The sequence below is a fragment of the Convolutriloba macropyga genome, chromosome 1 (genome assembly GCF_964194025.1).
Source record: "Convolutriloba macropyga chromosome 1, txConMacr16.3, whole genome shotgun sequence".
Classification (NCBI taxonomy): Eukaryota; Metazoa; Xenacoelomorpha; order Acoela; family Convolutidae; genus Convolutriloba; species Convolutriloba macropyga.
This window is the reverse complement of record NC_134468.1, coordinates 26,620,896-26,647,064: the sequence shown is the minus strand read 5'-3', so window position 1 is coordinate 26,647,064 and position 26,169 is coordinate 26,620,896. Positions and strand designations below refer to the sequence as shown.

The window sequence follows — 26,169 nt, the reverse complement described above, 5'->3', positions numbered from 1 at the left end:
TGCGTTTGAATCATTTTTAAGTTTTTTGCTTTACTCTTGGTGTAATTAAAACAAATATCGCACATGTTCTTTCCCAGACCGTTCTCGAGAGAAGAAACTAGAGCACTTGAGATATTTGATTGAAGGGCACTTGTTAGCAACATTTAATAATTGAGCTAAGGCGAATTTTGAATTTCAAATGAAATAAGCATTTACATATAAATTTCAATTATCAGAAAAAAATTGAGTTTTGTTTATAATTCATGAACCACTTTGTCGTCTAATTCCCCATATCGCACGCGAAAAACGAATCAGTATTCTTCAACCTTTTCCGCAAGTTGGGCCAATCGGAAAATTTCTCATTGCACTTTGATGTGTGAACTCTGCTGAGAGTGTCATTTGTAATTTCATCCACCGACACGTCTAAAAAGCTAAACAATAGTTTCCAATATTTGTCCGCAAACTTTCCAATCATCTTCTCATACGCCAATTCGAAATAAAACACTTCGTTTGAAGCGTACATGAAACGACGGCGAAACAAACTCTTCAAGTTTTCTAAATTTTTGACAAAATTTTCAGCACCAATTGAGTCTACAATATCTAAGCTGATCTCATTTGTCAACAGAGATGGTGAGACTGTAACGTGTTTACTTGTCCTGATCGCATTCTTGTCTCCTGTTTGAAGCCTGTCTAGAAACTGTGCGTTGTATGTCCAGTATGAAGCAACACTTGCTCCTCTGTAAAAGTGAACAACGCGAATACTGTTCATTGCACAAAAATGAACAAATTCAGGTAACACGTGACGCACTTGTGAATACATAACTTTAAATCCAAGAGCTAAAGCTTCTGTACCTTTTTCGCCGTTTTTATCTGAAGCTTTAAAATTAGCAAGCCGTTGATAAGTTTCAACAATTTTTTGTTGAATTTCGCACCAGCTACAGAAATTGCCATTATTCCGAAGACTAAGTTTTGTGATCCATTCTATGGGCTCATTATCAGTTGTGAAAACATTTCTATGCGTTCCCAGTCGCCTTACGAACCAGGTAGAGCCGGATTTTTGAGTTGTAATAATTATAAATTTTGTAAAACTTTGGGACAAACTTTCCAGGGATCTAACGTGACTGCATGAATTTATGGAAAAACTCGAATCTGCTGTCCTGTGCAACTCTAATGACGTCACAGGTCGGCTCGTAATTGAGTAAAGTTTAACTAATCCGGACAGTTGAGAGGTAATGCAAATGCCAGAGGAGGAACAGAACACAGTAAGGAGTAAGATCAACATAGGGACATATGCTAAAATAAGACATACAACGCAAATATTAAGTGAAGATTTTCGGAGAAACCGTCGTACAGAAAAGTTGAGTCTCATCAGGCAAAGAAACGTTGTGCAACTCCAATTAATAAATAGCTTTCGGGATCCAAAACACGATTAATGTCTAAACAGAAATTAACATGATCATTTTACGAAAGACAAATATACAAAGTAATTTTGAGCGTTCCTGAAACGTAATAAATGACATTTTTGAGGGTTAATAGTTTTTAAACGACAGATTATTTAATCGTTAATCAAAAGAAGAATTTTATCAAATTTATTGCAGACTTTACCAAAAATTGGAAGAGAAGGAAAGTCTCATTGCTGATCATGTGGTAAACGTGAGTGAATTCATTTAAAAATGGGCACTTGTAACAGCTCCGCCTATATCTACAATAACTCCGACAAGTAATGCGAGGCCCAAAAACGAATTTTTTCGCGGAAATTTGAAACGTTAAAAATCGAGGAAATAGCAGAAGTTTTTTCAATGGGTGGTAATATTATCAGACATCTAGGAAAAGATGGAGCAATTATTCAAAATTGCAGTGTACCTGCGTACCCAGGTTTGACATCAATGGACAAATTGCAATTATTATCTAATCAAAAATGATTACATTAATATCGAAAAAATATAATATATGAAACGTAAAAACTTAGGCGATTTGTTTTCAGCTTACAAAAATCTTGTCGCCACAATAGATGAAAAATTTAGCCCCAAAACATTGGTATTAATGGAATCGTCCTTACTAAAATAATTGTCAAAAAGGAACAGACAAACATCAAAATTTTTGAATTTATTGAAAATCTGCGAGAATTACATTGCACAACAAAAATACTGACCGTGTGCAGCATGTTGAGTCAATCGGCATAATACAACGTTTCTTTTACAATGATAAACATTTTCATCAAGAAATTCATTCAATTTGGAAAGAAATATTCAGAGGATGGGATAAAAGCTCCTCAAAAACAAAAACTTGATAATTTATACAATATATGTTCAGAAAACAAAGATCTTGTCAACACATGAAACAAAAAATGTCAACGCTTGAAATCCTTGAAATTGTCGTTCATGGTCTTTTTCTGTTATATCTTGTAATTTTGTTTGTTTACAATCAAAGCAAATTTCGCAAAGTACATATGTGAGCCGGGCTAACAAATACAAACCGTTGAGGCAAACACATCGCTAATTGCATTTTGTGTTATTTTCTTATCTGTTTTGCATCTACTATTGAAACAACACATTCAAGACGTTAGTTACAATTGCAATTATACTTTTGGTGAAACATAGTGGTCGAAAAAGTATCCTGAAAGGTTTTGACATATAGATAAGCAACGCTTCGTTTGTTTTTTAAAAGAGTGCACCCTAACAAGAAAGACGTAAATCGATTGTTTTTTAGCCACTATTGTCTCTTTCTGAATCAAATAAAATTATCTGAGAAAAATCTTAAGGTTAGAATTTTCGCTAAATTTTTTTTCCAAATTTTCCTAAATCAAGTAAGATTGTTCATTTGTAAAGTTGTTTAACAAAATAGAACGGTTGAAACGATTTTCAAAATACAATATCAAAACGGAGAGCTTTTTCTTCATGACAAAATAGCAACAAAAAGAAATGGTTCAAGGTAATTGGTGCTAAATAGACGAATTAGAAAAAAAAATTGAGTAAAGTTGGGTTACAAAAACACTTCAGATCTGTTAAAGTTTTTTCCCTACTACTAGAAGAATATGTAAACAAAATGTTGGGTGCACTGCTAAGCAAAAACTGGGAAAAATTCAGAATCAGGGGAAATTCAGAAAAAGTTTATTACAATTTTGTTTTCCATGATGCAAGACTTCTCACTTTTTGTGCTCAATCATTAAATTATAAATATATTTGTATCAAAGGTTTGTACAAGAGCACCACTTTGAAAAAAAACAATAAGCTCTCAAATTACACTATGATGGTTAACCGAATGCCAATTCTTTGATAATTGATAAAAGGCCAATCATATCGTTTTAATAGGTTTAAACCTGGCTAGAATGAGTCCCCGGGTTGAGGTGGAAGATAAACGGTGAATGCGGAGATAAAAATCTTAATATCCTGGTAGCGTTAAAATTACCTGGTTTCACCGCTGAATTTAGCGGTGAAATTACATAAATTCACAGATTTGAAAAAAAGTGTCCCAATTATTTATGATAAGCGGTGAAAGCGATGAAATTACACAAATTGACCGTTTAACTTGGTGGTGAACTTACATAAATTCACCGCTTGGAGAAAAGTGTTACAATTTTGTGATAACAGTAGTGAATGTGGTGAAATTACATAACCTCACCGCTTGTAAAAAAATGTTAAAATTGTGTGATAAAAGCAGTGAATGCAGTGAAAGTACATAAATTCACCGCTTAACTTAGTGGTGAAATGACTTACATTTTCCCCGCCCTCTCTGTGCCCCTTTGTTGTGCATTTTGATGTTCATTTATATGTTTGCTTGTTTCTTTGTCTTAGCTATTTAGGGTCTTTGTTTGTTTCCTTGGCGGCTAGGTCAGGTGCACTTCTTATGGAGCACAGTAAGGCACCGGCACTACTCTAAATAAACTAAAAAGGCCCATGCAAAAGCTACGACAAGTTTACTGCTGCAAAACTCAACGCAAAAAATCGGAAAAATATGTAAGATAGCCCGTGCAAAATTGTTTCTTTTTCACCGCAAATTTTGTACATAATTTTGCGGTGAAATGAGGTGAATTTATGTAAGTTCACCGCTAGAGTAAGCCTTAATCTTACAAAAATTCAACGCAAAAAATCGGAAAAATATGCCGCCGAAAGATAAGCGGTGAAAAAATAGTTTTTTCACCGCAAATTTCGTACATAATTTTGTGGTGAAATGCGGTGAATGCGGTGAAATTATGTAAGTTCACCGCTAGAGTAAGCGGTGCTCGTACAAAAATTCACCACAATTCACCGCTAAAATATGTAATTTCACCGCTGAATATAGCGGTGAAATTACATATTTTAGCGGTGAATTGTGGTGAATTTTTGTAAGATCACCATTTACACTAGCGGTGAACTTACATATTTTCACCGCCTTCACCGCATTTCACCGCAAAATTATGTACGAAATTTGCGGTTAAAAAACTAACTTTTCACCGCTTATCTTACATATTTTTCCGAGTTTCTCTCGACCCGCGACCTAAACTGGTTGTAACGTCACAATCTTGACAACTGGAGGGGTTCAATGGACTTAGCACTTGCTTAGCGTATTGGGAAGAAGCAAAATTGAGAATAAGCTAAATATAAATTGAATAGCAGATCGTCGGCACACGTGATAAAATTTGTGAATGACTTTTTGCATTAAGTTCCAAAATTTTTTGAACATTTTTCAACCAAAAACAAAAAATTTAACAGATGAAAAATTGTTTCAGTTGTAGTTCAGCAAAATCTTTCTGAAGCTAAACAGGTAATCAACAACGAAATACTAAATTGACAGCGTTTTGGACCTCGTCTCTTTGTTGGACACTTTATTAATAATTTCACTAAAATTACATATTAGTTCCACATCTGATATTGCAACCCATGTTGTGCATCAGTTGGAAAATTTACGTTTTTAATGGTGTCAAGTCAGTTTAAACAATTCCATTTTACCCATAGCCAAATCACGTATTGCCAATTTTGTTTGACTGATTGCAAAAATCAATTTAGTAGGTGACCTCTAATTTGAGTTGAGAAATCTGAGTTTATTTGAATTTTCTCAATCGGGACTGTTCAGACATATTCAGAGATGCCATTGCTTATCACGATCACTATTTGTTCAAAAAACTGCCAAAGGTCTTAAATTATTCAGCCATTATTCTCATACTCTGATCAAAGTAATAGCATCTGAGAAACAATATGTGGGAATTTCCTAAGATAACTTAAGTAAGAGGTTTCATTTCTGCACTTATTTGAAGAATTAGAAGGGTTGAATCTATGTTTAGTACGCAATAGTACAATGAAGCGCATTTTTTTTTATGAAGCTTGACAAACAAAGTATTTGATTTAAGGAAATTGATGCCAAATGCCGACCCACTACCAAAACATTGATAAACTGTGGGATAATTGCAATATTTCGTCTTCACTGCTAAACAGAAAATAGGTCTTTTTAAGGATTAGTGATTTTTACTAGGAAAATCCTGAATAAAAACAAATTGATTTTTTTTAATTTTCCATAATGCAAATTTCTCGCTTCTCATACCCAATCATTTCTTTATTTGATTGCTTTTCTCTCTGAAACGTATTGATGTGACATTGTGGCAGAGAAACAAAGAACCATTTCCAAAAATGCAGGTATCCATAATTGAGTTTTTAAAAACAAAAGTGCGTAGTATCAAACACAAGAAAGCATTAATTGGAAACAAAGAAGTTATAAAGAATAGTATTCGACTAGCTAGAAAGAGGATACCAGCTCTCTTTGCAGAAACTAAGCTAACTATTGAGTGAAGAAAAATGAACTGCACAAAAATCCGCTAACATTTATGAAAATAATTCTAAAAAAACTCATTGGCGACCTCACTCAGACTAAGCTTCTAAGCTCCAGGTCAAGAGGACTATGATATAACAGGTACATAGTTCAAAACGTCACTGATTTTTATTAAGAAAACAGACATAAACAAAGCCATAAGAACCATTAGTTATCAAGAGAAAACGCAGCATAGATTTAGTTTTACCTGTTGAATAGGGAAGTTGGATTTTGTATTAGTGGGACTAGCAACAACAAAACATTGGACTTGAGGTTGTCGAAATAGATTTCGATGATCAACAAATTTTCTGCGCTTGGTAGATAGGGTATGCAAACCTTCTTGTTGCCAAGCAAGAAGTGATTGGAAGTCAATGCTTCCAATTCACTAACTTCTGAACTGACTGGAGTCAACGGTATTGCGTTCAATGCCTGCTCAATAAAACACATCGTAGTTGAAAGAACGTCCTCCGTGACTGATCTGTTCCCCAATACTACATACATTGCTTCCCTGCAACTTCTCACCAACATTTCTCATACTCCATTGTGTCTGCCTCTTTTTGTAGTAAAACTCATGATTGCACTAAGATAACTTTATGTGTCCAACTTGGGTATCACTTCTGTATGCACCGCTCATAGTTATACATGTGAACAGACAACACCATCGCTTTTCGTTCCTTCACACAATCTTCCCAAAGAAAGGGTCAAAATAATCCACTCCAACATTCGTAAAGGCTGTTGAACAATCTAATCGCTCCTCGGGTAGATCGGCCATTACTGGTGTTATCATTTGATTTATATTTTCTCTGAAAGTAACAAACTTGTTCTTGATTGAGCATAAGGCGTTTTGCATGCCTAAGATCCACATCTTCTGCTGAATATTGTTTCTCAGATGCTATCTGCTGCTGTTTTGATTGTCATTGTGCTCATTTTGCTAGAAGAATTTAAACACAGGATGTTTCCCAGGTAGCGATATTGGATGATTTGCATTGAAGTCCAATTACTTTCACCTATTCTGCTTTTGGCTCGAATAAGTCCTTGTTCCACCAAGAAGGTTGAAAATTCTAAGAGTCTGCTGCCTTTTGGAGTTTCATTTCCAGCTTTCAGAGATTTTATCTCTTCACTAGAATGTTCTCGGTATAGTAACCTGAAGATGATTGCTATTGCTTTTTCTCTTTTATCAACACTGACTATGATTGTTGCTGTTATTTGTTTGCTTAATGCCCGCTGTACCTATACCAACTGTGTTCACTATCGTGTTAAAGCTACTGAACCGTTCCCGCTTTGTTTTCGTCAACCTGTATCATGGAGACTGATGAGGGTATCTTCTGATGATCAGCCTGATGAGGGTCTGAGGCAAAGATTAGGTTCCCCTAATCTGGCCATTAGTTTTCTAGTAGCTTCAACCAGGTTGGGTGGGTCCAATGAGCCAATCACTTTTCTTGAGTTCCTCAACGCTGATTGCTTTGGTGCCAACATCCGCTGGGTTATTGATATCGCTCACTTGTTTCCACTGTGAAACATCAGTTGTATCCAGTATCTCAGCTACTCAATTGAAAATAAATAGGTGTTGCTTGCGATGGAAGCTGTGTTTCCGATTCAATACTGTAGTTGACTGTGACCAAAGCGACAAAAAATATATCTTTATTTCGTCTTCCTTGACTATCTGGTCCTTCAATCTCACTGCCATGACTATTGAAAAATGTATCACCCGGGCCACTCTGCATTTTCCAATGACAAATGCTATGTCAGTTGAGTATTCCTCGGTTGTGAACGTAGATATTCCACTGCGCACATTGTGTCTTCAGATGCGTCAGCAAACACATAAAGTTCAGTTTTATCCCTCGCTGTATCGAAGTATTTTCTGTCGATGCCTGTTTCAGATACAACTGGAAGTTGTTCTTTCCATCTCACTGCTGGATTCGGCTTCTTCATCAGCCTCTACTTCGTTTTCTCAATGTTGTCCATATCTAGTCCAGATGTCTTTCAGAAGTTGTCTCATGTGTCACTGAACGGAGAAAACAGTCCGATCGCGTCGAACAATGTAGATACCACTGAAAGAATCTTCCCATGGAGATTGGCACACTTGAAGATTATCATCTTTAACAGTCCATTATAGTCGAGGCACTCAGAATCCCTCTGCATAAGTTTCAACTTCTGTTTGCTTCGTTTTGCTGATTGACTTCAGGTGTTCCGCGATTGCTTGGGTAACTGCATGTTGGGAAACATCGATTCAATATCATATGTCAAGGCTATTGGTCCTTTGCGAAGTCTGAATATCGTTCCAATCAACCCGTGTAGTAGATCAACTTCTGCTAATAGCTTGTTTTTCGGGCATACTTCATCGTACTTTGATGCAGCATTGCAAACACGCCTTAATCTGCCTGGCTTGTTCGAGTTTAGAACTGGACGGTGTGGCAAAGACCATTTTTCTTGAAGATGCATTTCATTTCGGATTCGTTCAATACCTTTTCGAAACCCCTTTTCCACATCTGTATCTATTGAATGTTGATATAAATTGTTCAGGTGTGGGTCCCTTGGAAATCTTCGCTGCAGTGAGTAAAGCTGACCAAAGACTGCTATAGTTCGTCGACAGGTTTGGCTCTGGTTCACTCCTCAGCATTCCCACTTTGTACTGCTCTCCGATAAATTTTGTCGTACCCTCTAGATTTGTGTGCCAGCAGTTCTTTCTTTGACTGACTGACGACGTTGATTTTGAAAGCCAGATTGGAAGCGGACGTTGATTTTGAACTAATTGGATATTGTCGGCAATTTTAACATCTTCTGTGAAGGCGATATGACAAACTTTTCTCTTCTTTCCCGGCATGAGTCCACTGACTACCCATCCCAGCTCTGTTAGATTGGCAATAATTTCACTTCGCGTCCATTTCTTGTAATCCTGAGGGCGTTGTAGCTCGTAAGACTTTTGACCAAAGATAATGCCAGCTTCCATCAAGTTGAAGCATTTGTTGGGTAGAACACTCAAGTCATTGAAGCTTTGCTTCAGCTTGATGCAGTCGTGGGTAGTGTTTCCCAAGGAGATGTACAAACGCTTCGCTTGAATGCACCTTTGAATGTCAATTTATTCTGAGAGAAACCGTTTCTGTCTTCAGATCCTTCGTTCCGTGCTTACCAGCTATGCTGATCGTAGCATCGGTGCCTTGGGCTCTTAAATTCTCTTGCACTACACACTTTGCTTGATGAATGAAATTGAAGATCCACTATTGAGGAAAGCATATGTGTTCAACCTGTTGTCACCGCTTTGTTTTGAGACAAGAACTATCTGAAGAAAACTCGTAACTTCGATTGCATTGACGACGTGATTGCCCTCGTTAATTTTGTTTTCTGAGTGTAGCAATTGGTTGTGCTTCATAGTAAACCCATTGGTATCACATGCATTGACTTTACAATCTTTTTTTCATGGCATTTGCCTAGACATCCGTAATATAAGCGTTGCTTCCTCACTGCTACGCACTGATCATTCATACTCACGTTCCAGGTTAGTGGACAATTCCAAATTAAATGAGAGCCATCAGCAAGTAGACAGCGATTTCTTTGCATTTGCTTCTTTTTTTCACATTCGAACTCGCACTGGTACCCAACGCTTTCGAGAACCGTTTGTTATTATTTGTGCTTTTTCGGTCTTTTTCTTGTTTCTCTGACTTGAAAGCTGAGAAACCTTTGCGCATCAATGCCGTCCTAGATAGCCAATTCCAAACCTAAACAAATTAGGCAAGTTCTCGTCTTGATCGTCAACACAGAACCACAACTTCCCTTTGAGAGCTTGAGGTAGTTTATCTACTGCCCTATACAGTATCGAGTTTGATTGCAGATCACCAATCTGCTTGCTTGTATTTTTTGAGCACAATCACAGAGGTTGAAACCACAACTGAGAAACTGATCGATCTCTTGAGTTGTGAGGTTTCAACAGTCTAGCCTTGCAAAGGATCTCAACGACCTCTAGTTGTTAATCGATGATCACAAAAGGACGTCTAAATTTCTTCTACAGAATGCTTCATGCGGCACTATAGAATTGTCCAGAATAGCCCTTTTCAGATATTGCTGACCTAGTTCTCTTTTTCAGTTGAGTCTTCAGATGGTCATCTTCTCTGAGTAGGATATTGGTTGTTGATCAACTATAGAAATGAACATACTAGACCACTCCGGTCATTCGCGGTCAGAGGTTTTCCGTTGAAGTTATTCAACTTCAGCTTTGGTAGGTTAATGCTACCGGAGTAACCACAGTTTTATCGTAGACCAGCTCTAGGGGAAACGTTTTGGTCTTCAACACTTGACGAACAATCGCTTGAACTGCGATATTGTGAGAGGTAGCTATGCCTGTTCACTTCCGGGGTTGCTTCAAAGCGATGTGTTGATTGGTCTGGTATTAGAAAGTTGTCATATCTACTGACCCAGTCTGAGAGATCTCTCTTCTTTAGGGTTCAATTGAAATGCGATTTGTCTCGAGCATTAGTTGTTTGGGTACGAAAATAATCATTCTCATCACTGTGCGCTCTAGTTCACGCTCTTCTTCCAGTAGTTGATGTTTTGTTTCCAGTTCCTTTATTTGCATTTACAGCTCCGGACGCCTCTGCTCAAAGCGTGCCTGTTCTAGTCGCATCTTAATTTCAAATACGATATCAAATTGTATTATCCGTTCTTCGCCCCTTTGATTTGCTGAAGATGTTTCTGAAACGTTCTCGTTATCTTGGCTGCCTGCTGTTGCTCCACTTTGCTTTATTTGAGCAACTGGGTTGTCCCTAGGATAGTTATTGCTATTCTCGCTGTCGATCATTGTTGAATTTGGGCTGCTTTGCTCTGTATTCATTGATGGTTGCGAGCTTTTGCTTATATAAGCAAGCCAATGATATGCAGTTCAAAGTTGCTCTGCACTTCCTTGCTTCTCTTAGTTGTTCTTCAACGAAGTTTGCTTGGTAGTACGTGAGTTCGTTTCAACGAGGCAGGTGCTTGGATTTTTATTCCTCTAGAAGGTGAACAGTCTGTTGGCATAGGATTTTTAGCTTGTTGGGTCGATCTGAATTTTCAATTATTTCGTAGCCAAGCTTTGGATTAGTGTTAACTTCGTCCACTAAATCTTGAAACTTCTTGCCGTAAAAATGCGCTGTTCCTTGAAACTGTTTTTTGCTGATTTTGTTCAAATTGTCTAGTTTCGGTTCGTTTCCTGTTGCTTAATCAAGTCAAACAGTGTTCGCACTTCAATTTCTTGATTGAACTGCACTCTTCTTTTTGCCTCACTGGCATTTTGCTGTTGACTCGTTTGACTTTTTTGATGAGTGCCTTTGGATATCTGTTCATCATGGTGGACAGCGATTTGCCTTCACTATCCGGGTCGGGGAACAAATGTTTCTGCTGTTCTCCTATCGGAGACAAAGAAAAATTTCACACCACCCATTTCGTTTTAGCAGTTTCAAATCCGTCCGGATATTAAGTTTCCAGTTAATTTATTTGAATTGTATAAACTGCTATAGGTTGCCGTTGCTTTAGTTGTTTCTCAATCATTCTCATTAAATAGTCGCTCGGCTTTGCTGTTCAACAACTTGTTTCTCTCGGAATAACAAAACAAATTAAAATCAAACAATCAAGTTTTGTTGAGTTTTGGTTAACAACTCAAGCTATAAATCGAAATTTCAAAGTATCTTTAATTATAGTGCCAGAAAAAAATTTTTCTATTGAACGCAAAAACAATTAATTAAATTGATTAGGTAACAGAATTGTGCGGACCCAAAGAAAATCTTAACGAATTTCCAATTATTCGCTTTAATAACTAATTTCAATTGGCCTTCTTCACGCCAATGTTGAAACTATGCTAGGCTTTGTTCAAGCCAATAAGTGCTTCTGTCTATGTGCTTTGAACAAAAATTTTCGCTTACTTGGGAAATCGGTTCCTCAGAAAGTTTTGAGAATATAAAATTTAATTTTCTTTTCACCAGTCAAAATTAAATTGAGCGGTGCAAATAATACGATGATCTTCAGAAACAAGACACGATAAAAATAAATTTAACGCTCAAAAAATGTGCTTCAATACGCAAAGCAGGTCAGTTTAATTTAACCAACAAAGCAACTTTCCACTGATTTTTGGTAGTTTTTCATGCTCCTTTTTTATGCTCCTTTTCAAGCTCCAGTCACGTAGTTTTACTTATCAAATTGCATCTTTGATTGTTTGTAGATGAGGATGTCGACAAAGTGTGAAATGTTGTCCTAACGTCACTTTTTCCCTGCAAACTTGATATCAAGTGAAGTTTGTTAACCATGTAGAAATTTTGTCCAATAATTTGTTTCATTAACAGGTTGATTCGCAAACCAATCGCAAAGAATCTGATGCAATATTGTTAAGTCTTTATTTTGTTTTGCTAATCTTGAGATAATTCGAGTTTGACGTTCACTTCAATTCTTCAATTATAGAATTCACCTACTAATAATATTTACTAAAAATAATGATGACAAACGTGAACAAATCAATATGGCTGCGATAGAATGGAGCAATAAATTTCGCTTGTCATGCTATTTTAACTTTGCTTCTGGATTGGATCGTCAATTTATTTGATAAGCGTAGCCTCAACATAAATAGAGTTAATGGAAGGTGAAACAAAGTTAGTCCTCTGGAAGGTGAAACAAAGCAAAGAAGATTATGCTAGCTATTCTAAAGTCTCTACTTTTGGCAAATTTGAATAAATGGGCTTGATCAAAGCATGTTTTTGACAAGAAGATTTGCAAAACAAAAAAAAGATATCAGTTCGCCGAAACAATCGGATAGAACCATTCAAAACCATTCAACCCTCCTCTATTTTTAGAGAAAGCAATAAAACTTTGATTACAAAAAATATTACACTTCAAAAAATTTGCGGAAAAGAAGAAGTTCAAAAATTTTTTACTTATATATTCTACGCTGGACGGGTCTTTATCACAATCTCCAATAGTTGTTTGTTTTTAATTCCACCGTAGCAGTTCCCTAGCCCGATTGAGAGAAGGAGGAGGGGAAAACACTAAAAACATACTGGAAAATCTCAAAAATATGTTCGTTAATTCAACTGTAGATTTTTTGCGACAGTGCTTAATCTATGTCATACGGTATGGATAAACCATCATATATCCATAACCGTATTCAGTTCAGTTTTACCCATTTGATGGGCAAGTGCTAGTTTTATTAAGTTTAATTTGAGTTCATCCAAATCTTCATCACTTGGATGTTCATGCTGTCTGTGCAGGAACTTGTCTGTTCAGCTTATAAACAAATCTTGCAGTTCCTTCCTGTCTTGTGATAATGTTATGAACAAAACTTTCATTTCCTAAATTGTACTTTAATTTAATCATTCTGTATTTTGGACTGCTGAAAATCAGTTCCAATTAAAATCTAGTAATTCGCTCTTCAATCGGACTCAGTCAAATAGAATAGCGCCAATCGCACCGCGATTAGCCAATTTGACAATTAGAAAATCTAATTGTAGTTATTGAAGTGCCATTTGTGGCGCAACTGCCGAAACTGATTAGAACTATAAGCATTCGCGACTCGATTGGAATGATCTGTCGCAATCGAGTATAACATGGCGCAGTCAGCAGCTGAATCAAAGAAGACGCCTCTTCATGTAGATGTATTTTGGGAGAAGCCTACTGCCACCCCTCCATTGACGTGGGATAAGTGGACTCAACAGTGGAAGCTAGCATTGCTAGCAAAAGAGGGAATTCAACTCGACAACCTTCTAAACGATCCAAAAACAGTGGTAACATATCCACCCGAGCCAACTTACGAGGAACCAGTGGAAAACCACACGCAAGCGACAGAAAGGGATAGAAAAATCCGTAACCAACAACTCAAGAGAAATTGGCAAAGTCGTTGTTAAAAGATTGAGGAAATCGGTATCTTGTGCTGAGATAAACCTTGGGGGATATGTGACCAAAAATCGATATCTTTGTTGTATTTGAGCATTGGAACGGAGGGACGACTATTTTGAAAAGCAAACATCCTTATTTTCAATTAGAAAAACAGCCATTTAAATAACTATGGCAAGCAATGGAGGACTCCTTTACAAAAGTGAGACATATAGCTTACAACCGCTTTGTCTTCTACTCTTGTAAACAACAAAAAGATGAAAATGTTGAAAGCTTCTACGGTCGTTTAATAGAACAATCTGAAAACTGTAGTATAGGAATTGAGGAAACTACCCTAATTCGAGATGCTTTCATACTAAATATGATAGATCATGAAACCCAAAGACAGTTGTTAAAGGAAACAGATGGAGACGGGGGCACAAATTCAGCAAAAGAATAATCAGAATTTGATGTCAACCACAAACTCAGTGAATGTAGTCAACAATTACCAGACACGCAATCGCAACGCGAATGCCAAACAACCCAAACGAGATTTCACGCGATACCCAACTGTGCCCCAAAACTACCAATACAGCAGCATCTGTATGAATTGTGGCCTACGATGGAGTCACAATCATCGACAGATTTGCCCCGCAACTGGAAAAAAGTGAAATAATTGTGGAATAACTGGCCATTTTGCGAGAAAGTGTCGAAAGCCAAAACGATCACAGGGACAAACACATAAAGCCCCGCAAACAAACGTCAATCAAATTGATAAGTCTCCCGAAAAAAGTGACGACGAGGAATCCGTTAACTACATAACTAGTTATTAGCAACTATACGAGCAAGTATACGATTCGAATTTTGACAGTGACTCTGACGACTATGTGGCGGCAATCTCGTATGATTCGGCAAATCAGCTCGAACCTCTAAACGTCAAAGTACAATTCGGAGAAGTAAAAGCAAACGCTTTGATTGACTCTGGAAGTGCGATTAGTCTCATATTGAAATTATTAGCAAATCAAATAATTTGAACTACACAATCTGCGAAATGGATCAATAAGAGGGAAAAGAGGGACCTAAAAACATTCTCCAATGATCCGATAAAAGTCCTCAGACATCTTGAGACAACGGTTGCATACAATAATTGGATAGACAGAGAAGCCAGTCTGACAGTGGTGGAAGACGGTCACAAAATCATCATTGGCGAGGTCTCTGCCAATGATGATTTTGTGACCGTCTTCCACCACTGCCTCGGTCTTGCAGTTGTACAGCAACAACAACCAAAAAATGGTAAATGTGTCAATAACATTAATAATTCTACAGGTAACAATCAAGAGACAATCGCGGCGCAATTTCCACATTTAGTTTCAAGAATTGGTCTTTCAAAAACACATGTAGCGAAATCAAAATTTCATCAAAAGTTCACAGCAAAACATCAAAAAGGTCGACGCGTTCCAGTAAATCTCCAAACTAGAGTCACGGCGGAATTATAACGCTTACAGAAGGAAGGTCATATCGAAAAATTATCTAGTTGCTCTGACAAACGTTTCATATCTCCGATCGTAATTACGGTAAAGAAAGACCAATCTATAAAACTAGCATTAGATTCTAAAGTACTACTTAAAGCAATACACAAAAGCAAATATCAAATGCCCAACATTGACATGCTTATTGATACAATATCACAACATCTTACTAACACCCAAAATGGCCAACAGGCATATTTCAGCACGTTAGACCTAAAATATGCATATAGTCAATTAAAACTCCACCATGACACCGCAAAACACTGTAGTTTCAACATTATCTGTGGGGATTCCACCGGCACCTATAGATTCAAAACTGGATTCTACGGTCTCACTGATATGCCGGCAGAATTTCAGAAAGCAATGGACTACACTTTAGTATGTTTTACAAAACATCTATTGATTCTTAGACGACATCATAATCGTTAGTACCGGCACTGAAACCGATCATTTGGCATATGTTATAAAATTTTTAAAAAAGTTAGACGAAGATAATTTTAGAGTAAATCTTCAAAAATGCCATTTTGCAAAAACGTAAATTGAATGGTTAGGATATAAGTTTACACAAATTGGAATATCACCATTAAAAGCAAAACCGCAGCAATATTAACAATACCACCACCAACAACACTAAAACGTCTCCGATCCTTTCTCGGATCAGTACATTATATTGGTAAGTTCATACCACACTTAGCACAATTATGCCATCCACTTAGACCACTTCTCAAAAAATCTATAAAGTTTGTTTGAACGGAAGAACACACCAAACATTTTAATTTAATAAAAGAAAAAATTGCCCACAGCACAGAAAATAGCAATTACAATCCAAAATTCGATGTTCGAGTTAAGTGTGAATGCCTCACGTTCTGGATTGGGTGCAGCACTTGAGCGAAATACACCCGAAAGTCGGAAACCGATAGCATTTGCGTCACGATTTCCTAACTCAACAGAAGAACGCTACAGTGTTAACGAACTAGAACTGTTGGGAATAGTCTGGTCATTTGACTATTTCAAATACTACCTTTATTGAAAAGATTTTACTGTAGTAACGGACCATCGAGCGCTATTGTCCATTCTAAAGAAGCACAGATCAAACAAATCGTACAATAGTCGACTATCTAGATGGATAGATAGATTACTTTCGTACAACTTCACAATTGAATACATGCCGGAAGCAAAAATGGGTTTAGCAGACTACATATCTAGAAACCCATTCGCAAGAGTTAAAAAAATATCTACATATGACAAAAATTTCGTAGTAGCAACAATATCTAAAATTCGCAACTTAATGAAACATCTAATTAAACATAAACAGAACACATTACAAAAATTTAATAGCACAATAAAGTTACATTCGCCTTCATTTCATTCAAAACAGTCATTTGCACCGCAAATGCATACACCACTAAACACTAATTCACAAATTAGTACTAAACCACTTGCACCACAATTACTGCTTTCTCAAAAGAAAGTACATTTCGCGTTGCAATTAACACTATCAAATTCAAAAGTTAATGCGCATTTAAATCCTCCATTTGCATCGCAAATACCTCTTAAAGTTAGAAAATCACAATCTGTACTAAATAACCGCAAAGTGAATAATTCATATTCCATTAACCAATTTGCTGCAAAAGAGGTGCAAATGTCAGACAGTAGAGAATGTGAACACTCTAAAAAATTGTACCCAATAAAGCCCATTAATGGTATTAAGTCAAATAATCCACCTAAAATCACTAAATTAAGCGCGAAAACACAAATTCCAAAGTATAAATACCACCCGCAAAAAATATTCCAAAGTATAAACACCAAACGCTTCACACAAGTAATTCAGTCAACCATATCAATAAATTGCCAAAAACTAAAGCTACTCGATCGAAATCTACCCCAACAAAAGCAAGAGTAACATTCTCTGATATAACTTCTTCCTCACCCGGCACATATACCTCCTCTAACACCGAGACCCCATCAGGCAGTTTGATTGAGGAAGCAGATGACATCTACTTCACCGAAACGCTAAATAAGATATTTAGCAGAAAGCTTTTGGCCATATTAACTGGGAAAGACGCAATTCCCAAGCAGGTGAGAGACTGCGTAATTCGAGATGACCCCGACCGACTCCGAGAAATAAGTCCCTAGCTATTCTCTTATTATCGGGATCTTAGTGTGAAACATGGCTGTGTCTGTCTTGACGAGCGAATAGCAATCCCGAAAGCCGTAAAGGACGCAGTACTTGAGGACATACATTCGATGCATCCCGGGAGTTTTGCCATGCTTTCACTTGCGCAGAACATTTGGTCGCCGTATATTCACCGGGATATACTGGCAGATGCCAGTGAGTGCAAAGCTTGCACGGAAATTGGTAAGAATCTTAAATCAGTGATTTCGCACCGCAAATGGGCATCTTTACCAAAATGCGTCGAACCGAATGACGAAATACAAATACACTTTGGTGGACCAATACTTAATCAAAAGGTTATAGAACAATGTTTCATTACAAGTGTAGATAGATATACAAAATATCCAACAGCAGAAATAGTAAATAACGCCTCCGGTACAAATGTAATCAAATTCCTAAATATATATATATATATATATATATATATATATATATATATATATATATATATATATATAATCACGGGGTACCTAGAACAGTTAGATTAGATCAAGCTGGATGTTTAACAGGAAAAAAGTTTGAAACATTCTGTATATAAAATAACCTTACACCTATATTTGCACCAGCAAACGATCATAGAGCAATTGGTCTAGTAGAACGCCCTATCCAAACAATTAAACCACAATTATCTTGGATGAAAACACAACTAAACAAAAAATTGAAATTAGAAAATTCACTATATGCAATTATACAACGACTGAGAGTTTCAAAACAAGAAACAATAGACATCACACCATTTGAAGCCCACTTTGGTAGAAAATGTAATACACCTATTTCTAACATCACCACTAAACCTAATAACAAAAATCTAAATTATAATAAAATAATTGAACATTATTTAGATGAAGACACGATACCAGGCCCTTCGTATTTAACGGAGGAACAATGGACAGATACAGCTCTTTGTTCGGACACTGAGATTGAGAGAGTCATCTGTGACACAAATGCCCGCGCAAGAAAAGAAGAAGAGAAAATGAAAGACGGAGAGCAACGGTTGGTCAAGTCAGAAGGAGTGTCCAGGCCAATTCCGTGTTCGGAAAGAAGCATCCAAGTGAAACTAGCCAGAAAAATACACGAAAGCCAGCGACAAAAGAAGAATCTCGATGGACTTAACGAGGTGCTTGCTCCCGGAAAAACAGTGTGCAAAATCAGCCCGACCACGGGCCTCATTAAAGAGCCGAATTGACAAGAGATTCGGGTACAAAATTCGGATATTGCGAAGTTTGGCACAAGAGCAGAACGAAATACGAAGCTTACACAATACATCGGGAGAAGACCAAAAAAGACATACGAAAAAACGATCGAGCAGGAAATCAACAAACATAGACGACACTTAATAAGAAAAAACACCGGTGACAACAAGATCAAGAGAAATAGAAAGCAGGCTGATGATATTAGTGTGGTATGTTCAGGAAGATCTTGCATCTCTTCAGCTAGTAATGTGGCACGATCTCTAAAAATGAGAATCCCGAAGCGCAATCCAAAACATGGCAAAGCTTTCATCAATAGACTTGATCTTACTCAAATACTACATTTCAGCCCACCTGCTCCAATTGCGCCGCCACCGATTAATCCGAATGAAGCTGGGCCATCCGCGGTACAAATGGCCTCTCCGCAAATACCCACTCCAATTTTACGAAAAACAAGCAAACGACAGTTAACTATAGGCGATACGTCTGATTCCGATACGTCTTCCGCGAGAAAGCGCAAAAAGACTCTTAAACAAAAGAAGTCATCACAGTCATTGGTGGAGAAAATTCAAAATACAGAAGGGTATTCAACGGAAATCCCCCAACGAAGTCTAATAGTGACTTTATTGGACAGGTTTCGCCACGGAAGGTGGACAGCAGGTGGCCAAACCCAAATCTCCCAAAAGCAATGACGGTCTTGCAGGCTGAAAAAAAAGAGAACTCAGAATCCGATTAAAAACTCATTGATACTTTATGAACTCTTTATAATTTACATAATAATTAATATTTTATTACTTATGTAATCGGTGAATATTTATTAATTTTCTGATTATATATACTAATTTTCTTTTCTCCTAACAGTGCGAAATGTCATACGGTCTGGATAAACCATCATATATATATAACCGTATTCAGTTCAGTTCTACCCATTTGAAGGGCAAGTGCTAGTGTTATTTAGTATAATTTCAGTTCATCCAAATCTTCATCACTTCTTGTCTGTTCATGCTGTCTGTGCAGGAAACTGTCTGTTCAGCTTATGAACAAATCTTGCAGTTCCTTCCTGTCTTGTGTTTATGTTATGAACAAAACTTCCATTTGCTAAATTATACTTTAATTTAATCATTCTGTAATTTGCACTGCTGAAATTCAGTTCCAATTAAAATCTAGTAATTCGCTCTTCAATCGGACTCAGTCAAATAGAATAGCGCCAATCGCACCGCGATTAGCCAAGTTGACAATTAGAAAATCTAACTGTAGTTATTGAAGTGCCATTTGTGGCGCAACTGCCGAAACTAATTGGAACTATAAGCATTCGCGACTCGATTGGAATAATCTGTCGCAATCGAGTATAACAAACTATTTTAGCTCTCAAAACGTCCTCTGATCAGACAAAAGTGCGTTCGAAATGTCGCTCTGATTATACTAAAGTGCGTTCAAAACGTCCTCTGATCAGTCTAAAGTGCGTTCGAAACGTCCTCTGATGAGACTAAAGTGCGCTCAAAAACCTATCTTGATCAGATTAGTGTGCGCTCGAAAATCTCTCTGATCAGACTAGTGTGGGCTCTAAATTGTCTCTGATCATACTAGTGAGCGCTCAAAACGATCTCTGATCGGACCGTCCCAGACAGAAGTGATCTCTAATCAAACAATTTCCAGAATATTGTTCATACTAAAGTGCGCTCGAAGCCTTTTCCAGACCATGTAATTCGAGAGCACCGGGAACATGTGTGCGCTCGAAGATCGTCTGTTCAAGGGTCACTTCGGTCTGGTCACCTCGACCTGGGTAGTGATACATCTCACAACTTAATGCGATGAATATATCGATGGGCCAAAAAAGACTGAACAAAAAACATGTGAGTTTATAGTTCCTCCCTCCCACTATAGTGGGGTCGAAACAATAAGCAGCTGCATATAAGTTTAAGATATCACAAGTTGCTATCTTCCAGTAAACCCATGGTGTATTTGAAATATTCAGCATTCGTTATTCGCTTTTGTTTCATAACTGTGTTATGAGCGATTTGAGGTGTGTTAATTGAGCCCAGTCAGTTATGCGCAATCTCCTTTTCATATGTCAGAACAAGAGGTTCCTGTAACTTATTTCTGCCGTAAAACGTATTCAAGTACCACACAGATTTGATTTCCTGATTTTGTACATTGCCGTGTCTATTGATGAGTTGCTACTTCAATTTTTTCATCATACATTCTTGCGTTGCTCAGTTGGCCATTAAAGTAGAATTTTAGAGTTTTATAAAAGAAAATCTATAGATTTTTTTTCTCAACTCTTTTTGCACAATCTAAGACACCGCCCAGACTATTTTCTCTAGCGTCATTGGCGCCTAATCTTGGCCTAAATTTGAGCTGGTTTCTGGTTAAACAGGTTGTGTATCAATGGAATCTAATTTTTACTTGTTTACTCAAAGTTCTATATTGACGCAAAACATAGGTAGGTAATGTTCTGCAGTTTCAGGGCTATAATTTTTTAAAAAATTTTTGCGACCACTCTTTTATTGTAATTCGGAAACCCACTCTACTAATTAAATTCCTTCAAAGAACTTGTTGTTCCCACCCATTTTAATGGGGGAGGAACTATGTACTCAATTTTTTTTTGTTCAGTCGATTTTGTCGGATCGATATAATGATCATATAGGGTTGTGAGTGGGATCTTTAGAAAGCAAGCCCATCCAGCGTAGAAAATGGAATTAAAGATTTTCTTGAATTTCGCTTTTTACAGGGTGCTATCGAGATTTCAATTTTTGCGAGCATTCGGCCGAATTACGTCGCTTGCGTTAAAATTTTCCGTAATTTTTGTCCTATTTTTCGTCAATTTTGACAGAATATGTTAAAATTGTTAACTGTAGTGTTTTTGTTTTTATCTTAAAAGATAGAGCAGGGTTGCTGAACTCTTCGAGTCGAGTATGTTAGCTAGAAGTTATGCCAAAGTTTTCCGAAATTCAGCTTTTGTTTGCCAAAAATGGGACCCAATTTGCATGTTGTCTAAATTTGCTGGAAGTAGGCACCTAACAACTGCGGACAAATTTTTTGTAAGCTCAAAAGGAGAGCCAGTTGTGCCCCCGCTGGCTTTAAGAGTCTTCTGAAATAACAATACTGGAAGTTTTTTATTTAAATTTAAACTCGATCATTAAACAAAATGCAATATTTTTCATGTAGTAAAAAATTTTGTTTAAAAATTGAATTATTTTTTTAAAAAAAGGAAAAACTAAGTTTTTTCTTAGACGCCCAGCAATATCAGTGTTGATCTTTACCTCACCATGGATCCTTAAACTAAAAAAAAATTAATGATTTTTTTAAGGCGCGCGGCCTTTCTTTAAATGTTTCCGCATTTTTAGTTTTTTATGTTAAAAACTGATAAGAAAATCAAATCAGGTCTCAATTTTTGACAGATATTGTTTTAAAAATTAAGGCCCAATGAACATATATTATGGCTTCAGAGTTAAGCTCTTGGTTTTTATGGCTTTGACCAAATATTTTCGTTAAATTCTGTGGATTTATAAGACTTTGCTTTCATTTGTTATACTTTTGTAGTCCAATGACAATTTCTTGACAATTAAAGATAGAATATATTTCATTTTGAGGTATAATTGAACATAGACAATGCTTCCAGTTGTTATCTAAGGTTTCTTGTGACCTTGGATTTATTTGTTTTAACAAAACGTCGATGATTTTTTGATAATTGACAATTTTTTAAACTTATTTTTCTCAACTAGTAATCTCAGTAAACACAAATCAAAATTCATTTCAAGTGAGTTATTAATAAATCTGGGTAACGGTTTCATATTTAACTATTGGTTTTTTAGTTCTGATATTATCAAATTTTAAAAAAATTTAATTGATTTTTGAGCTTAATTGTAGGTTTTGTGGGTTGATTTTGTTTCCCCATCAAAATATCACAATAATGGTAGGTGGAAATGAAAGTAATACACAGTTGAAAAGCTTCGCAGCCTTGAAAAAGTTGTAAAAGAATATCATAATTGTTTTTGTTTTATAGATTATAATTTTATTGACTCAGACACATATCTCTCGCAAAATTGAATTTAGGTTAAAAAATTTGACTATGTTTGTGTTTTTGGTGTTGTACAACATATACCTGATATCGATAGATTTCATTTCGTTCTCAAGGCATATAATTGAAGCCTTTTAATGATGTCAGCAAAAAAATTTCAATGACTTTCAAATAAGTTTTTGTTAAAAATAAATTGAAATATTTCTTCAACTGTTTGATTTTTGCTCTCTTTTTTGTCATCATGTAGCTCAATCTCATTAGTAAGAAAAGTCAGCTACGTTTGTTGATTAAAACATTAACTTTTTGGTTGATTAAATGTTTTGACTGATGGATTCGACCATATAAATTCCTAAATTCTCGAGTTTTCGTTACTGTTCAACTTTTGGGTTTCATTTGGTTGTCATTTCTACGTTATGTAGTCCTTTTGTAAGCAGGAGCCATTGATATTCAGTTGAGAAACAACTGTCCTTTTAAAAATATTGCGGATAGTATTTTAAATTTATTATGCCTTCAACACTGTGGTATCGCAAAACTGTTTGTGAAGTTTTGACCTCTTCATGAATTTTTTGTTATTTTGCAATCCTGTGACCTATTTTCATTAGTAAGAGGCGCATTTGAATTCCTGAGAAAATGCAGTTTAATCCATTTCATGCAGTTGAAATAATATTTTGTCATGGTTTCTCAAAAATTTTGTTTTCGAAAACATATTTGTATTATTGGGCCTCGCCATTTTTTTAATCAGTTTTTAGTCGAATTATCAAAGCGTTTTTCCACTGACCTATAATTTAATCTTACCAAAGTTTTTACTTTCAGTCATTCCTTTCTGGGTTTTGTGGATACATCATTTCGTAAAATATTATTGATTTTTTTATATTTTTGTGATTTTTATAGGATTTTTTTTCAAAAAAATTATAGCATTATTGGTAGGTTCCATTGGCTTGCCAAAGAATGCGCAGCTGAACATTTTTAAGGTTTCAACTGACAATCTTAAGGTTTTAACGGCTTCACTGTCTTTTTCGCGCAAAATGTCTTTTGCACTTTTAATGTCGCGCTTCACTGTCTTTTTGTTGTATGACGTACACTGGATAATGCCAAGCCTCAGTTGCTTTCTATGGAGACATAAATTAACCTTATATTTGATTCAGTGAAAATTTTATGATTTAGTGTTCACTTTGAAATTATTGTTTCCAAAATCATTGTTTTCAAAAAAAAACCCTTTTTGCTCTTTTTTTGTCGACCTGTTTTCAAGTCGCATTGAGGACATATCTTTTCCCATATCTTTTCTAGTGAAGTGTAGGTCATTTTTCGTTTAAGTTTTATCTGATGCGAGTTTGATTTTGTTATTTTGTTATTTTTTTAATCATAGACATCGAGCTTTGGTCGTGATTAATGTGTGTTATTTGATTTTTATGATTCTTTGTTATAGTAGTCCCATTAACAACAATTTTCATCGGCCCTCTAACTCGGCAATAATTATTCCATTAGTGGTTTGTTGAAGATATGTATGTTTGTGAAAGTTTTATATCTCTAAAGTTTTCATTTGGTAGCCAATTAATTCAAGGATGTGGATGGGATTGGTCGGAATACTATGTGCAATCGCATATTACTGAGCCTCCTTGTTAAATTTGTATCAATAGTGAACTGGTTTTTTACATCACTAATTTATTTAGTGTGTCTTAGATACGTCATATTTGTTCTTGGGAAAATTATTTGCTTCTTTTAGTTGTTCTTCAGTAGTTTTAGCAGAAATGCAGGTTGTTCACACCTTATTTCGTGTTTTTGCAATTTGTCTCAGTCAATCTAAGTCTGTGGGCTGACATTTTCCACACTTTCTCTGAAGTACATTCTGTTTTAAAATACAATATCTTTTAATCTTCACCTAATCTAATTAATGTTTGAAGACAAATCTTTTGAGTCATCTTTGGCCTTCCTTTCATCTCTTTATTTGATTGATTAATTAATTGTTTTTCCCCCTATTTTCTATCTTTTTCATTGATTGGCTGTTATACAGTTACTAAATATTCTTATAAACTCTTGGCAAATCAAATTTGTTCTGCTACGTTGTGATTCTCCGACACGTGGCCAGTTGATTTTTGCAAAAAAAATCCGAACAAAAGTCGGCCAGCATCAAACAGAGAATCAAGGCTTGTTTTTTTTTCCAAAAAATCAAAACAAAAGTATTGAAAGCAGGAGGTAGGAGAAATTACTATAAAAGTATTAGTAATTCGCGTAGATTTTAAGATAAGTGAATTTCATCAAATTGACATGTATTGATACATACTGTGCAGGCACTTGTAGAATTATAATTATATAACAGTATAACTTTAATCATACGGCCATTGTACGAATAACCCCGAATCGGCTATGGTCATTAATAGTAAACTGAAACTATGAGGTAATTTGCTAAGTCGGATGTTAAAACGACGACATAAATATGGATTGTTCAATATTTTATCAAACTTTCTTATCTAATGTCTTGTGGAATAGAAGAAAAAATTGCAGCAAGTTTAACTTGCTATTCAGAACACACGTCAAGTACATCGTGTAGTCTCATGCAGAGCGTGGAACAGATTGACGAAATAACTTCCATAACAATAGTTTTGTTCATTTCAATCTGCTTGCGATGGAATACAAAAAATTGTACAGAATTTAATTTAATAGGCATTTTCTCAAGCGTAACTATATACAAAATTTAAAACCGCAGCAAATTGCTGAACAAAATTTATTGACTTTGAGAGTATTCCACATAAAATGGAGCAAAATTTAAAAATATTGCGTATGCATTGGTAGTGAAATTGCCATAAGTATTAATCTTATAATAAAGCGTTTTTTATATTAGTTGATTTAGTTTGAAATGTGATACATAAAAACCTTTGGACAAACATTTAAATCGTGTTTTCAAACAGTGTAGATAATCAGTAGTAATGAGTTAGCTTTGGATTGCCAATTAGTTTAACGATAAATGAATCTGATTTATGACGAAAGTTAATTGTTTCAATCAATTTTTTTGATACAATCGTCTACCGTAAGGTGCCCCGCTTTTTCACCGAAGGAACAAGCATAAGTTGTTAGAACCCACTTTTGCACTTTAATTAGATAGAAACAGGGAGTCTCGGTAATTTGCATTCGCACAATGTTCCGACCCCGCTAATCGAGGTTTGTATTCAATCGTCTACCAAATGAGGAAGAGATTGAAAACTTCCAAAATTCACAGATCGTTCAAAAAAAAACTATGTGAAAAACAAAAAGCTGGATGAGAGGGTCGATGAGATTTGCCATTATTGTGAATATTAGACAAGACAAAAAAGAAATAATAGCAAACTTTAATTTCGACCACAATTGGAAGTCTATATTTAAAAAAAACTTAATAAAACTTAACAAAATGAATGTGAAATAAGAAAAAACATGAATTCAACAAATTAACTTGTACTTCATTAAATAAGATATGAGACCTTTCAATAAGGAGACTTGGTAACAGGTTGACAAATAAGAGAAAGATTGCAACACACGTTTCTATTTTTGAAAGCAAACATTTTCAAACTGATTACAAACATAAGGTATCTACATGACTCATTGAAAAGGTTATTTTGTGCTTCAGAGGAAGCTATTAAGACCTGTCATTATCCTCAAAATGTCAGACGACTACAAAAAAAAACAAAAAATCAATTA

At 35.9% G+C, this 26,169-nt stretch overlaps 1 protein-coding gene and 1 long non-coding RNA gene across 2 annotated transcripts in view; both read right to left on the bottom strand.

Moving 5' to 3' along the window:
* LOC142337224 (uncharacterized) overlaps positions 1-26,169 on the bottom strand; it is a 644,691-nt gene that overhangs the window by 173,023 nt on the left and 445,499 nt on the right. The window lies entirely within an intron of this gene.
* Positions 157-25,100, bottom strand: LOC142347822 (uncharacterized). The gene is made up of 2 exons (XR_012760705.1): positions 24,782-25,100; positions 157-1,415 (listed from the first exon to the last, which is right to left on the bottom strand). It is a non-coding gene; the product is annotated as an uncharacterized LOC142347822 (long non-coding RNA).